The sequence below is a fragment of the Oratosquilla oratoria genome, chromosome 35 (genome assembly GCF_046742065.1).
Source record: "Oratosquilla oratoria isolate Oo_2021 chromosome 35, ASM4674206v1, whole genome shotgun sequence".
Taxonomy (NCBI): domain Eukaryota; kingdom Metazoa; phylum Arthropoda; class Malacostraca; order Stomatopoda; family Squillidae; genus Oratosquilla; species Oratosquilla oratoria.
The window spans coordinates 5,154,579-5,169,578 of NC_134811.1; the positions used below are offsets into that span (position 1 = coordinate 5,154,579).

At 35.1% G+C, this 15,000-nt stretch overlaps 1 protein-coding gene across 1 annotated transcript in view; it reads left to right on the forward strand.

Annotated features, from left to right (window-relative positions):
• The first annotated feature begins 174 nt into the window (after positions 1-174).
• The window catches only part of LOC143018660 (uncharacterized), a 1,127,560-nt gene continuing 1,112,734 nt past the window's right edge, over positions 175-15,000 (forward strand). The window contains exon 1 of the mRNA XM_076174249.1: positions 175-395. The gene's annotated coding sequence lies outside the window, so the exon portion shown is untranslated. The remainder of the gene's footprint in view (positions 396-15,000) is intronic.

The window sequence follows — 15,000 nt, forward strand, 5'->3', positions numbered from 1 at the left end:
AACATTCACTCTCATAAGCATAAAACAAAAAAATAAACAGACCAATGATTAGGGTAAAATAAGAAAAAATATATATAAAAGAAAAAAAAAATTGTGAATGTAGCGAAATGTGGCAGCAAGAGGTCTGCCGGAGCGAGACTTGAAGCCGCCTAGGCAGCTCAGTGTGGGCTTTGCTCTTGTGACTGTAAGATGTGCGTGTAAACGGTCCCGCAATACCGCTTCCTCCCCCCAGTTGACCGTCACCTCGTTTAGGCGCTTGGAAAATAAGTTTTGTTTATTGGTCTTGCGTTTATTTTTTTTTTCTCCTTCCTTCAAGAAAGGCACGTTAGCCAAGGTATATAAACTAGTTTGTGAGACTGGTTGATCTTTTTGCAAAACGTCGTGTGACTTCAATTGTAGGTAAGTAGAAACTTTTGGCGTAGATTCTCGGGTGCAAATTGTTCGACTTTAGTGATGCCAACTGTCTCGTTTTTGGGATTGAGTGGGGAACAAAGTTCTCAGTGGAGTGCGGGGTCGATTGTTCTAGGAGAGGAAGTTTTGTTTTCAGTGTGTCAAATCTCTTTTATATATATTTCTCAACTTTTTTCTTTTTTTTTGTTCACGGTGGATAACAAGACTCGAACTAGATTAACCAGATTAGAAATACCATCAAAAGGATTACTTATTAATTTTTTTTTAATAAGTTAACTGTGTCATACGATTTAGTCTAGTTGAGCGTTTCTTTTCCTTATATCTTGTATGGTTGACGTGGATAGGCTATTAATCGACTTTGCGTCAAAAGGATTACTTATTAAACAATTTTTAACAAGTTAACAGTGTCATACGATTTAGTCTAGTTGAGCGTTTCTTTTCCTTATATCTTGTATGGTTGACGTGTATAGGCTATTAATCGACCATGCGTTGCTACACAATAGACTTTCAGTTCTGTTTTCTTTTGAGTTAACTGCTACATGGTTGATGCATTGATGAACACACTTTGAACATCTTCCAGACGTAGAAACTAACCTCACACACACACACATACACGCACACATACACAAACATACACACAAACACACACACACACACACACACACACACACACACACACACACACACACACACACACACACACACACACACACACACACACACACACAAACACACACACACACACACACACACACACACACACACACACACACACACACACACACACACACACACACACACAGACACACACACATACACACACAAATACACACACACACACATACACACACACACACACACACACACACACATACACACACGCATGCACATACGCATGCACACACGCATGCACACACAGACACACACACACACACACACACACACACACACACACACACACACACACACACACACACACACACACACACACACACACACACACACACACACAAGCAAGCAAACAAGTACGGAGGAACGCAAGCAAGCATTTATATATTATTACAGTAATATACGGACGTATGTTCACGCGTACGTATGCAAACAATTATGTACCCATACATCTATCCATCCTTGTAATGTGAAACTCCAGTCACAATAGCACTCATTACTTGAATGTTCAATTCACTCATTACCCATAACAACCACCCTTTGTCATTTACTCCCTCAAAGAACAATGACTGTAGAACACCTCTATTATATACCTGCAGATTCCTAGTAAAAAAAAAAAAAAAACACAAAAAAAAAACACACACACAACATGTTATAAGTATGTCTAAATAATTAAACATTGATGTGAAATATGAAATAACCTCGACAGCCGCTAGGGATTGTCCAGAAGGAGAGAATCAGCAGTAAATTTTAGTCCATACATATTATCGCGAACACACGCACATATTCACGTATACATGTACACTTATGTACTCACGAACACGCACATAATGATATACGTACATGCACATGCACATGCACAATCGTACAAGTACGCAAACGGAGAAGCAAGCATACACATGTACATATTTCCTCATGTGCACACCTTTGCATACATACACGCACACGCATACACACAGTTATTCTAATGTATGCACAAACGCACACATGATAAACTCCGTACAGAAACGCACGCACACTCACTCACACAAATCAACACGTACGTTCTCATGCACACATTAACGCACATTCACACACATACACATAGACACATACACACACACACACACACACACACACACACACACACACACACACACACACACACACACACACACACACACACACACACACACACACACATTGATACACAAATTAAAACACACGTTCATACGTATATACGCTTACGTACACACACTAACACACACACTAATACACGCTCATACCCAAGCTCACGCACACACGCTCACACACACACACACACACACACACACACACACACACACACACACACACACACACACACACACACACACACACACACACACACACACACACATACACACACACACACGTGCGCTCACCCTGACATCCGTATTATAACGAGGGGACCCACTCTCAAACTCGCACACGCAAATGCACACAATTTTTCCTACTCACAAACCCACACATAGAAAATCTCACAAACAGATACAAGGTGAAAACTCAAAAGAAACCGTCACTGAATTCCCCAATGGTAAAATAATTACAAAGGCAAAGATACATGGGAGAGCAGATCACTGATGTATTTACTTGATGAACGTATTATAGGTGGAACGTGTAGACTATAGACGAATATAAATGTGAACGAAAGAATGATACAGATAAAATAAAACTCAAATGTCTGATCCGACCTAGATTGTAATAAGCAGCATTGGCGTGTTCCCAACTTATGCGAGCTCTACAAGATCAGTATTATTGTGCAATATTCTTTATTGTGCAATATCATTGACGATGTAGGGATGTTGTTGAAGAATGACACAATATATTGAAGACTTCAAATGTACCGGCCAAACGTACATGCCTCTTCAATACCATCCCTACACCGTCAATAATATTGTACAATATGGAATATTGCGCAATATTACTGTTCGTATATAACCCAGCTTAGGCGAAGGATACAAAAGAAGTTTAAGAGAATACAGAAAGCAATGGCAATAGGTGTGTTTAGCTTTGCAGATAAAAAAGAGAGATTAAATACAATGAATATTCCGACATTAAGTGAAATTAGTTTAAGCGGTGTGTTGATACCATTGCTGAGGTATGAAGAAATATGATAAGAGATCTAATTGGATGAGAAGAGTCGAATTGCCATTAGAATGAATAAGTAAAATATGTGTCACAATTATATCAAGGTACACAGCTTTATACACAGTACTTAAACTATGGAATAAATGAGAAGGAAATATTGCCAAAGGATAATTTTTGAGATATTTGAAGGCGAGGAGTGGTTGAACAATTTCTGGCTTTTTATATAATAGTTAGGGAAATAGAATTAGGTAAATTACACACACAAGCAAACACATGCGTTCCCATTTACGATCGCGTGAATACACACACACACACACACACACACACACACACACACACACACACACACACACACACACACACACACACACACACACACACACACACACACACATACACACACATAAACAATCAAGGTGCAGTGTCACCGTTCTTGATCACTAATTCATTGTATCAGAGTTCGAGTCCCACCCAGGGCTTATGTTTTTAGCATCACTGCATCACGAGCCGGTACTCAATTCTAGTGGGCAAGGAGTCGGATATGTGTGTTTGTGCAGGTTCATAGTATTACCCATAGATCAGGCTATATATGAGGTGTGGGCTCTTATCTGGGAGGGTAATAGCTGCCGATCACCAGTCCAACGCATACATGGAGATACACGCACAGAAGCATACGCACGGGCGCACATACATAGGATTCGTGCATGGAGACACACCCACACGTACACACACACAAACGTACATTCCCCCTTCACACATAGACATTGATCATAATGAATGAACATAGGAACCTCCGCTGATAGTGTGGCCGCTTCAAAAAACTGTTTAGGATAATTTTGAAGGAAAGTAAATAAATAGTAATTTGCATAACTAAGAAGACGTATGAAGAGAGATCTGAATAATGGAGACTGTCCACATGAGATAAGTGAAGAGAAAGAGGTGATATGATACTTATCTTTAGAATAGAGATAAGGATAAAAGGAATTACATGTTAGTACGGGATGGGAGATTCATAATACACATACACACACACACACACACACACACACACACACACACACACACACACACACACACACACATACAATCGGGGACTCTACCAACCGCGCCACTGAGTTGTGTGTGTGTGTGTGTGTGTGTGTGTGTGTGTGTGTGTGTGTGTGTGTGTGTGTGTGTGTGTGTGTGTGTGTGTGTGTGTGTGTGTGTGTGTGCGTGTGTATCCATCTCTCCATCATCGATCGTGTCAGTTATACTTCAATTCAGATTTAAGGTGGAACCAATTTCTTCTCTGTATTGATGGTGTTTGGGAAAGCGCACACTAGGCCATATTTTCTGATCGGCGTGGAAATTGATTTCTCGACCAGTCCATAGCAATTCGTCACGGAACTTTCTTCGTAATAACCATGATGAGTCTCTGTCATAGTACAATGGATATACATTCACATACAATTATAAATGTATGTATAAAACACACACACACGTGCACACACACACACACACACACACACACACACACACACACACACACACACACACACACACACACACACACACACACACACACACACACACACACACACACACACACACACACACACACACACACACACACACACACACACACACACACACACACACACACACAAACACATAAATGATGATAAGGATGACAGTGATAATGATGGTGATGACTACGACGACAAATATAAAGATGCTGATGATGAAAGTGATACAAAATGTGATGACGATGTTGTCGATGAATGTTGTGATGGTGGTGGTGATGATGATGGTGATGGTGGTGATAGTGATGATGGTGGTGGTGATAGTGATGATGATGGTGATGATGATGGTGATGATGATGGTGATGATGATGGTGATGATGATGGTGATGATGATGGTGATGATGATGGTGATGATGATGGTGATGATGATGGTGATGATGATGGTGATGATGATGGTGATGTTTACGACAATGATGATGACGACGATGCCGGCGACGATGATAAAGATGAAGATTACGATTTTGATGACGATAGTGGGTATATCATGCAAGAAAAAATATATATATAAGTTTGTAGACTGACCATCTACCACAAGTGATGATAGAAATTTTATAATATGCCATCACGGACATTGCTATGAACAAAGTTGATGTATCTAAGATACATTGCTGAATACGTATAGTAAATTCACTATCAGACTTCCGCGAAGTGAAGTGAAAAACCACTATAAGGGAAGCCCTGATATATATATATATATATATATATGTATATAATATATATATACATATATGTATATATATATATATATATATATATATATATAATTTTTTTTTTTTTGGCCGATGTTTGGGTTGCCTCCCCACCTGGCCAGGTCTGCCGAGAACCAACGCAAAAACACGCAGATTAATCAGTGCATTCATATGTGTTATGTTGAATAGAAAAAAAAAATAACCATAACCTTTAATATCTACCATTTTCTTCACTTGTTGAATTACATACATTTATCGAGACGCTTTGTTTTATTTCATCTTTAATTCTTCATCTTCAAACACATCCTTGTTATATACTAAAAGGTTTGGAGGTCTGCATACTTCGGGAAGGAAATTCATTGTAATCCATTGTTAACTTGAGAAGCGAAGCGTTGCATTTTTCTGGGCAAAAGACGCTGGAACTCAGCGTACACATGGACAGACATACTACCTAAGACACCTTGAGAGCCTGTTAGGAAGTGGCTTGTTAGCAAAGAAGAGGAAGTGAAGGAGAGGAAGAGGAAGTTCTTTGTTACTGTGTGGTTGATGCAGAGCCGTTGAGAGCTAGTGAGGCAAAGACCACATACTGGAGGGTGCTTTTGAATATTCTTGCAAGAGAAGGTAAGAAAAAAAAAAGTATAATACTCATGATAACAATAATGAAAACGATGATAACAATAACGATAATAAAAATAACGATAACGATGATAACGACAATAACAATAATAACGACAGTAACAATAATGATGATAACAATAATGATAATGATAACAATAACGATTATATATATATATATACCAAAGGCTTTTCCCCTTACAAGGGAGGTAGCCAAAAAAACAAGGCATAAAATCCACTTCCACCCATTCCATCCCCATATACTCCACTCCCATTTACCCCTTTCCCTCCCTCTTATCTTGGCTCCTCCTGGATGACGGGTCAATCCTGCGTCTCGCCAACTGTTCTGGGCATGATGATGACAATAAGAATAACAATAATGATAATAGTAATGATGGTAATAATGATAATGGTAATGATTATTGTAATGGTATGGTAATGGTAATTATAATGGTGATAGTAGTAATGACAGTAATAATGATAATAGTACTAATGATAATAGTAATAATGATAATAGTAATAATGGTAACAATAGTAATGATAATAATAATAGTAATAATGATAATAGTAATAATGATAATGTTGATCATTAGCATAATCATGAGGACGATGAGGGTGGTAGTGGTTGCAGTGGTTGATGTGGTGTTAGTGGTTGATGTGGTTGTAGTTTAGTGGTTGTAGTTTAGTGGTTGTGAATGCTGCTGGTGCCGCCGTTGATGTAGTTGTAGGCTCATTTAACCCCAAAAATATTATATATCACAATGTATAAATACCATGTCGACATGGTATAGAAAAGCCACTTGAAAACATGCATAGCATTAAGCCCTCAATCCAGAAAAGAGTACGCATAATGTAATTAAAAGCAGAGTATATCATAATATGATTTACGTTGATAAAATATGATTTAACCATTAAGTTTTGTTACGATGTATAGGACTGAAATTTGATCATTCTGTGCATCTTTTTTTTTTTTTTTTTTTTTTTTTTTTATATAAAAGTCTACTTAGGCATCTCGTATTACGGCCGTGAATATCATGTTGGAAGTAACAGCTTCCTCTTGTTTCTCTGATTTCAAAACACCTTTTCCAAACTTTAAAGCTAACTTTTCACGTCTCTCAACCTGTGTTTGTGTATTTAGTATTTCAAGTGCTGAGTCATCAGATAACTTGATCCTAGAATTATTGTAAGACCGCTTTTGATAAAACCTTAATCTAGTCATGGCTCTGTTTAATATTGTATGCAAAAATTGGAACAGCATATTTCAAGGAGGTTTGAATGAATCATGTATACGTTGTGGACATTGCGTTGATAATGCATGCAAAGTGGCGTGTTCTGAGCAAAATGAACATGCATCTTTGTTTTATTGATATTATTTTCTCGAATCTACAACACAAGCTAATCATTGCAATAAACGTTATTGACAATTGGTAAACTCTGATAAATCATTTTCACACCAGAGGGAGTAATCAACCATTTTGAAAGAGACACATAAACATAAAATCACATTTAAGTGGATTTGAAATCTTCTTGATTGCTATATATTTAGTTCAGAATACTCTAAATTTCAATTTTGATTTTATCTTTTAAGTCTATGAGCTCAGTCAAAGATTTTTCATATATTTTACATGGACGAAAATTTTGTGGCATATCATATTAACCACAGCCAGTAGGATTAACGATTGGGTCCTATGATTATTAGGACTTAATCATATGTTACATTTTCTTATTGTGATAGACGATCCTGATACCGTAAATTGAAAAACAAAATGAAAAAGATTGGCTATAAGACGGACGTTCAATGTTATGCAACTAAATCACTATAGCATGATAGATATTGTCAAAAGCTTTCTGAATGTCTATGAACACAGTACTAGCAATCTAATATGAATTATTCAAGCCTTTGGACATTTTATCATCAAGTCAGTCGCAACAATGTGTGATGAAGCTAACTTTGATATTCTCATATTGATTGTAATTGTTATTCAAAGTATATCGTTCATTACGTACTTTGATGTTTCATTTTCAATAACTTAACCAAAATCACCCGTGAGATGGAAAAACGAAGACTATTTGAAGAACATATTATTGGTACTTATGCTAATTCTGTTATAGTATCAGGTATCCAAATATTAGAGAAGACTCATATTTCAAAGATAGGTTAATATTTTTTAATGAATTAACTCCGTTCAAAGGAAATTCAACAATTAGCGTTTTGAGGAATGAACAGGTGTATACAAGAAAAAGAGAACTCAGCGGTTGAGTAAATGGAATCAAGATTTATAAAGGAGGGAATGTGGACTGGTATATCATATAAAATTGAACAAAGATATAGCAGGAAAGGAAATGGAAGGCATATTTCTAGATAAATAAATATAGAAATGCTAGAGTGTATTGTTGGATCAAATGTATATATGTGTGTGGATGTTTGCACACACACACACACACACACACACACACACACACACACACACACACACACACACACACACACACACACACACACACACACACACACACACACACACACACACACACACACACACACACACACACACACACACACACACACACACACACACACACACACACACACACACACACACACACACACACACACACACACACACACACACACACACACACACACACACACACACACACACACACACACACACACACACACACACACACACACACACACACACACACACACACACACACACACACACACACACACACACACACACACACACACACATACACACACATACACACACACACACACACACACACACACACACACACACACACACACACACACACACACACACACACACACGTATATATATATATATATATATATATATATATATATACATATATACATATATATATATATACATATATACATATATATATATATATATATATATATATATACAGATAATCATATAAAAATGGTGAGAGTATCTTGATGATATAAAGTGTGAATAGTGTATGATTAAATAAGAATTCATAAGAATAGGAACAAGTTTTCCAAATACCGTTGTCAAAGTGAGGTGGAGTTATTTTTCATAGGTCAGGCATGTCTTAGATAATGTATATAAATCTAAAAGTATATATACAAATACATACGGATATACAAATACATACATATATACATATACATACATATATACAGATACATACATACATGCATACATACATACATACATACATACATACAGACATACATACATACATACATACATACATACATACATACATACATACATACATACATACATACATACATACATACATACATACATGCATACATACATGTATACAAACATACATCCATACGTATATAGACAACGGTGAGAAGTCCACGCCAGGTGCATAGCTCTGCTGGGAACCTGAGAAAAGTGCGAGATTCGAACTCACAGCCAAGCGAATGCGAGACAAGCACGATTTCGTTGACATAGATATGTACATACATAATATGTATATATATATATATATATATATATATATATATATATATATATGTATATATATGTATATATATATATATATATATATATATATATATATATATATATATATGTTCAAGCATACTTCATTAAAGTGAATGGCAAGCTTATTATGACAAAGCTTCTTGTCGTATTTTTCTAGCTTTCTTAAAGTAATCTTGCCTTCTGTAGGCAGTAACCTTAATATTTCTACTTATATCATGTTGTGGAGTGACAGACATAATTTGTAAATAGCCAGAACGCGTTTTAACACCTTTTGGTGCCTCCTCAGCAGTAAGTAAGATTCTAAAGGGTATTCTGTTGTGTAGGGATTGAATACTCAAGTATCAATAGAACATCAGGGAACTCTGGCAACGCCAATCAATGACGACCTGCCAAGATCCCCTACTCGAGTATATAATCCAGAAAGAAACAGATTATCTTTTAGAATCTTACCTTCCTCTGTGGAAGCACCGAAAGGTGTGAAAACACGTTATGGCTGTTTACTAATTGTGTCTGCTAGTCCACAACATGACATAACGTAGAAATATTAAGGCTACTGCCTACAGAAGGAAAGATTACTTTAAGAAAGAGAGAAGTATGACAAGAAACATTGTCATTCATTTCAATTATATATATATATATATATATGTATGTATATATCTATATATATATATATATATATATAATATACATGTACATATATATATATATATATATATATATACATATATGCACATGTATGTATATATATATATATATATATATATACATATATATACATATATATACATAAAATGTGCGAAAACTGTAAGAAAATGAAAGGTTATTGATTTACTGTGAAGGGGTTGGGTGTTTTGAGATCTCGAAGAGGATCGGAAAGAGAAACGAGGAAGAACCGAGAATGAATGAAGTGAGAGTCTCCCTAACGCGGAATTCAAGAATTTTTTTTTGAAAAAAATTAGATAATTTTGTGACAGATGAATATATATTTACGTAGAAATAATTGCTTGAAAATTTGCTAACGACCTATTTTGTTGTTAGGAGGTCAGATAAATGAGTAAATATATACCTGAAAGATAAGTAAAGATAAGATAGATAAGATAGATAAGTAAAGTAATCCTTAAATATATAGATATGATATGGGCAACAGACCTGTGAAACTCGAAGAACATCCCATTGGCAAAGACGATGATAATGATGGTAAATAGTGTTAAAGGGTGAGTTTAAGTAAAACAGTTATATAACTCGTTTTGGAATGAAACTGGAATGACAGTTGACATGCCTGGCCGCCCACAGGAGTAGGTGTACCATATTTGGTCGACAACTTTACATGTATGCATTTCAAAGGAATATAATCATTTTGACCTGGTCCTTTGTCACAAGAACGCTACTTCCGTGGGTCCTTTGGTACAAGAACGCTACTTCCGTGGGTCCTTTGGTACAAGAACACAACTTCTCGAGGGGTCTTGAGAAAGTTGAACAGACGTCTCTTGAGTGTCTGTCGTGTTGTTTAATGTTTCATAACTTTGTATATCTCAAACGTTCTGTTTGGTTAGCCAGGAGATGTGTGCTGTTCTCTGGAGCAGTGTGATGCATGTGACGGGTCGAGGCGATGTTGATATGTTAAATTTCTATGTATTGTGGGGGCGATAGATTTTGTCCCAGATTGGAATGGGAACAATGTGTCTTCAAGAGACGTTCGTCTCGAGGGCTTGACAGGCCGTGTGGAGATTTATTTTATTTTATTTTGTTCTTTATTTTATTTCATTCTTTATTATATTATGTTTTATTTTACTTCATAGCATTTCATTTTATTTTATTTTGTTTTATTTATTTTATTTCATTTCATTCTTTATTTTATTCTATCTTATCATATATCATTCTTTATTCTCTTTTATGTTATTTCACTTTATTTTATTCTTTATTGTATTTTATTCTATTTTATTTTATTCTGTATTTTATTTTATTTTATTTTATTTTATTTTATTTTATTTTATCTTATTTCATGTTTTTTATTGGTATGCATATATTTCTTTTTACGGGGTTAGGGATTCTAAAGGGATTTGATAGAGCACTGAAAACTCATATAAATCCGAGATTTTTTCTATGGATTTTATAGGTTTGTTTTTGTAGGCTTCTCTGTTGAAAAAAAAAAGTTAAATTTTTGTAAAACCTTGTTCATTGCCTTGTGAAAATGTGAAAATATTTGTGGTGGAGTACATACGTTTATATTTACGATAACTTAGCTTTAGGGAAACATCTATTTTTTTTTGTTTCTTTGTTTTCCCTTTGACCCTCTCCCCTTATTCTTTTCTTTTTTCTTTTTTTTTTCTTTTGTGAGTTCATACCTTTCCATATTTCCATCGTCCATCCTCTACTTTCTTTTATTTCTGTCTTCTTTATCTTTTTTCTGACTTTCTTATTTCCTTCCTCTGTTTTTTCGTATTGTTTCCTTTTTTCTTATTTTCTTTTTTCTGTTTTTGTTATTTTTTTCCTCTATTTTTTCGTGTTCTTTCCTTTTTTCTTCTTTTCTTTTTTCTGCCTTTCTTATTTCCTTCCTCTATTTTTTCGTATTGTTTCCTTTTTTCTTATTCTATTTTTTCTGCTTTTATTATTTCTTTCCTTTATTTTTTCGTTTTCTTTCCCTTTTTCTTCTTTATTTTTTTCTGCCTTTCTTCTCTATTTTTTCGTATTGTTTTCTTTTTTTCTGCTTTTATTATTTCTTTCCTCTATTTTTTCGTATTGTTTCCATTTTTCTTATTTTCTTTTTTCTGTTTTTCTTATTTCCTTCCTCTATTTCTTCGTATTGTTTCCTTTTTTCTTATTCTATTTTTTCTGCTTTTATTATTTCTTTCCTTTATTTTTTCGTTTTCTTTCCCTTTTTCTTCTTTACCTTTTTCTGCCTTTCTTATTTTCTTCCTTTATTTTTTCGTATTGTTTTCTTTTTTCTTATTGTTTTTTTGTGTTTCTATTATTTCTTTCCTCTATTTTTTCGTATTGTTTCCTTTTTTCTTATTTTCTTTTTTCTGTTTTTCTTATTTCCTTCCTCTATTTCTTCGTATTGTTTTCTTTTTTCTTATTGTTTTTTTGTGTTTCTATTATTTCTTTCCTCTATTTTTTCGTATTGTTTCCTTTTTTCTTATTTTCTTTTTTCTGCTTTTATTATTTCCTTCCTCTATTCTTTATTTCTTTGTTTCCTTTGTTTCTTCTTTTCTTCTTTCCTCTTTTATTCCTTTCACTCCTTTCCTCCTTTCCGTTCATCGATTCTTGCTTTTTCCCTCTTTCATCCTTTCTTTCTTTCTTTCTTTCTTTCTTTCTTTCTTTCTTTCTTTCTTTCTTTCTTTCTTTCTTTCTTCATTTCTTCCTTTTTTCTTTTTCTTCCTTTCTTCCTTCCTTTCTTTCTTTCTTTATTTCTTTCTTTCTTTCTTTCTTTCTTTCTTCCTTTTTTCTTCCTTCCTTCCTTACTTTCCTTCCTTTCTTTCTTTCCTTCTTTCTTTCTTCCTTCCTTTTTTTCTTCCTTCCTTCTTTTCTTCCTTTCTTCTTTTTTTTCCCTCTTCTTCCTTCCTTTCATCCTTCTTTCTTTCTTTCTTCCTTCTTTTCTTTCTTTTTTCTTTCTTTCTTTCTTTCTTTCTTTTTCTTTTTCTTTCTTTTTCTTTCTTATTTTCTTTCTTCCTTTTTGATTTCCCCCCCTTTCTTTCTTTCTTTTATTCCTTTCCTTCTTCTTACATTCTCACATTCTCTCCTCTTCTCCTCACTTCCTTTCTACTCTATTTCCTTCCTTCTTTACTTCCTTTCTTACATCTTTTCTGCCTCACGTATATTTTCGTGTTTTTTTTTAATCTTTAACTTTATTTTTTCCCATTAGGCATTGTCATAGGTTATATAATTATGCTAGGCAAGCGTGAAAGAAAAAAATAAACTTTTGATTATTTACCTCCAAACAATCTGTTTGCAGACTACAATAAGTAAATCTGTCTCTTCGTAGAAGAGTATACGTTTAACATTTAAGTGTTATTTAGTTATTACTTAGAAAATTTTGATTATGTGTTTGAAGGATATGTTCTCACTATAATTACGTTAAATCTAAGTGAAAAGTAAAATTAATTATCTATGATGGTAATGGATTGTCTGTCAAATTCATGTTTTGATGGTAATTGAGGATTGACAAAATCCAATGTTTGATTGTGATTAAATACAGGGTGCTCTAAAAATTACTCGAGAATACTCAGAGATGTAATCACAGAGAGAATACAGTGTTGGAACACCCTGTAACACATATATGCATCCTTACGTATATACGCACATAAATATATACATATACATGCATGTTTATACACTTGTGTGTACATACGTGTACATATGCATCTAAATAAAACTAATGTATACAGGGTGTCCCAATAAACCTATTGTGTGTATACATTTGTAAACACACCCTGTATTACTACACGGTCAGTTTTGTTTGTACGGTGTTTAGACTGATGAACTAATATATACATATGCATGCATGTTTATACACTTGTGTGTACATACGTGTACATATGCATTTAAACAAAACTAATGTATACAGGGTGTCCCAATAAACCTATTGTGTGCATACATTTGTAAACACACCCTGTATTACTACACGGTCAGCTTTGTTTGTACATTGTTTTAGACTATTGAGCTAATCCTAAGGTCATCCTGATAAGATAATGGGCGTAATGATCCATTTGCACATTTGAGAAATCGTGAACTTTAGTTCGTGATTACCTTAATCAAGTCCACTGGAATAATTATATTTTTCTATAGGTTTCCTTTTGACCAACATTAATCAGGTTTCTTCGTCGTAAGTTTTAGGTTTGTCCTGAAGGGTTAAGCTTGTCTTAATCAAAGTTCGTGAATAGGACCACTCCGATGTTGTCTATCCTGGAGTGGGGTTTTTCAGTGCCAAACTCCAGTTGATCCGATAGAAATTGATTGTGTCGGAAGTCTTTCATCACCGATATGAATGATGGAAGCACAGTACAGGATGTTCTATAAATACTCACAATACTTCCCAGCATATTAATTGGGATGCCCTGTATATATGTTTACAAGTACATGCATATATACGTACACGTGCAAATATACACACACGCACACACACTTGCAGATACACGCATTCGCACACACACACACACACACACACACACACACACACACACACACACACACACACACACACACACACACACACACACACACACACACACACACACACACACACACACACACACACACACACACACACGCACGGACACACACACACACACACACACACACACACACACACACACACACACACACACACACACACACACACACACACACACACACACACACACACACACACACACACACACACACATTGATGCACACGCGCAAAACATGTACACACACACACACACACACACACACACACACACACAC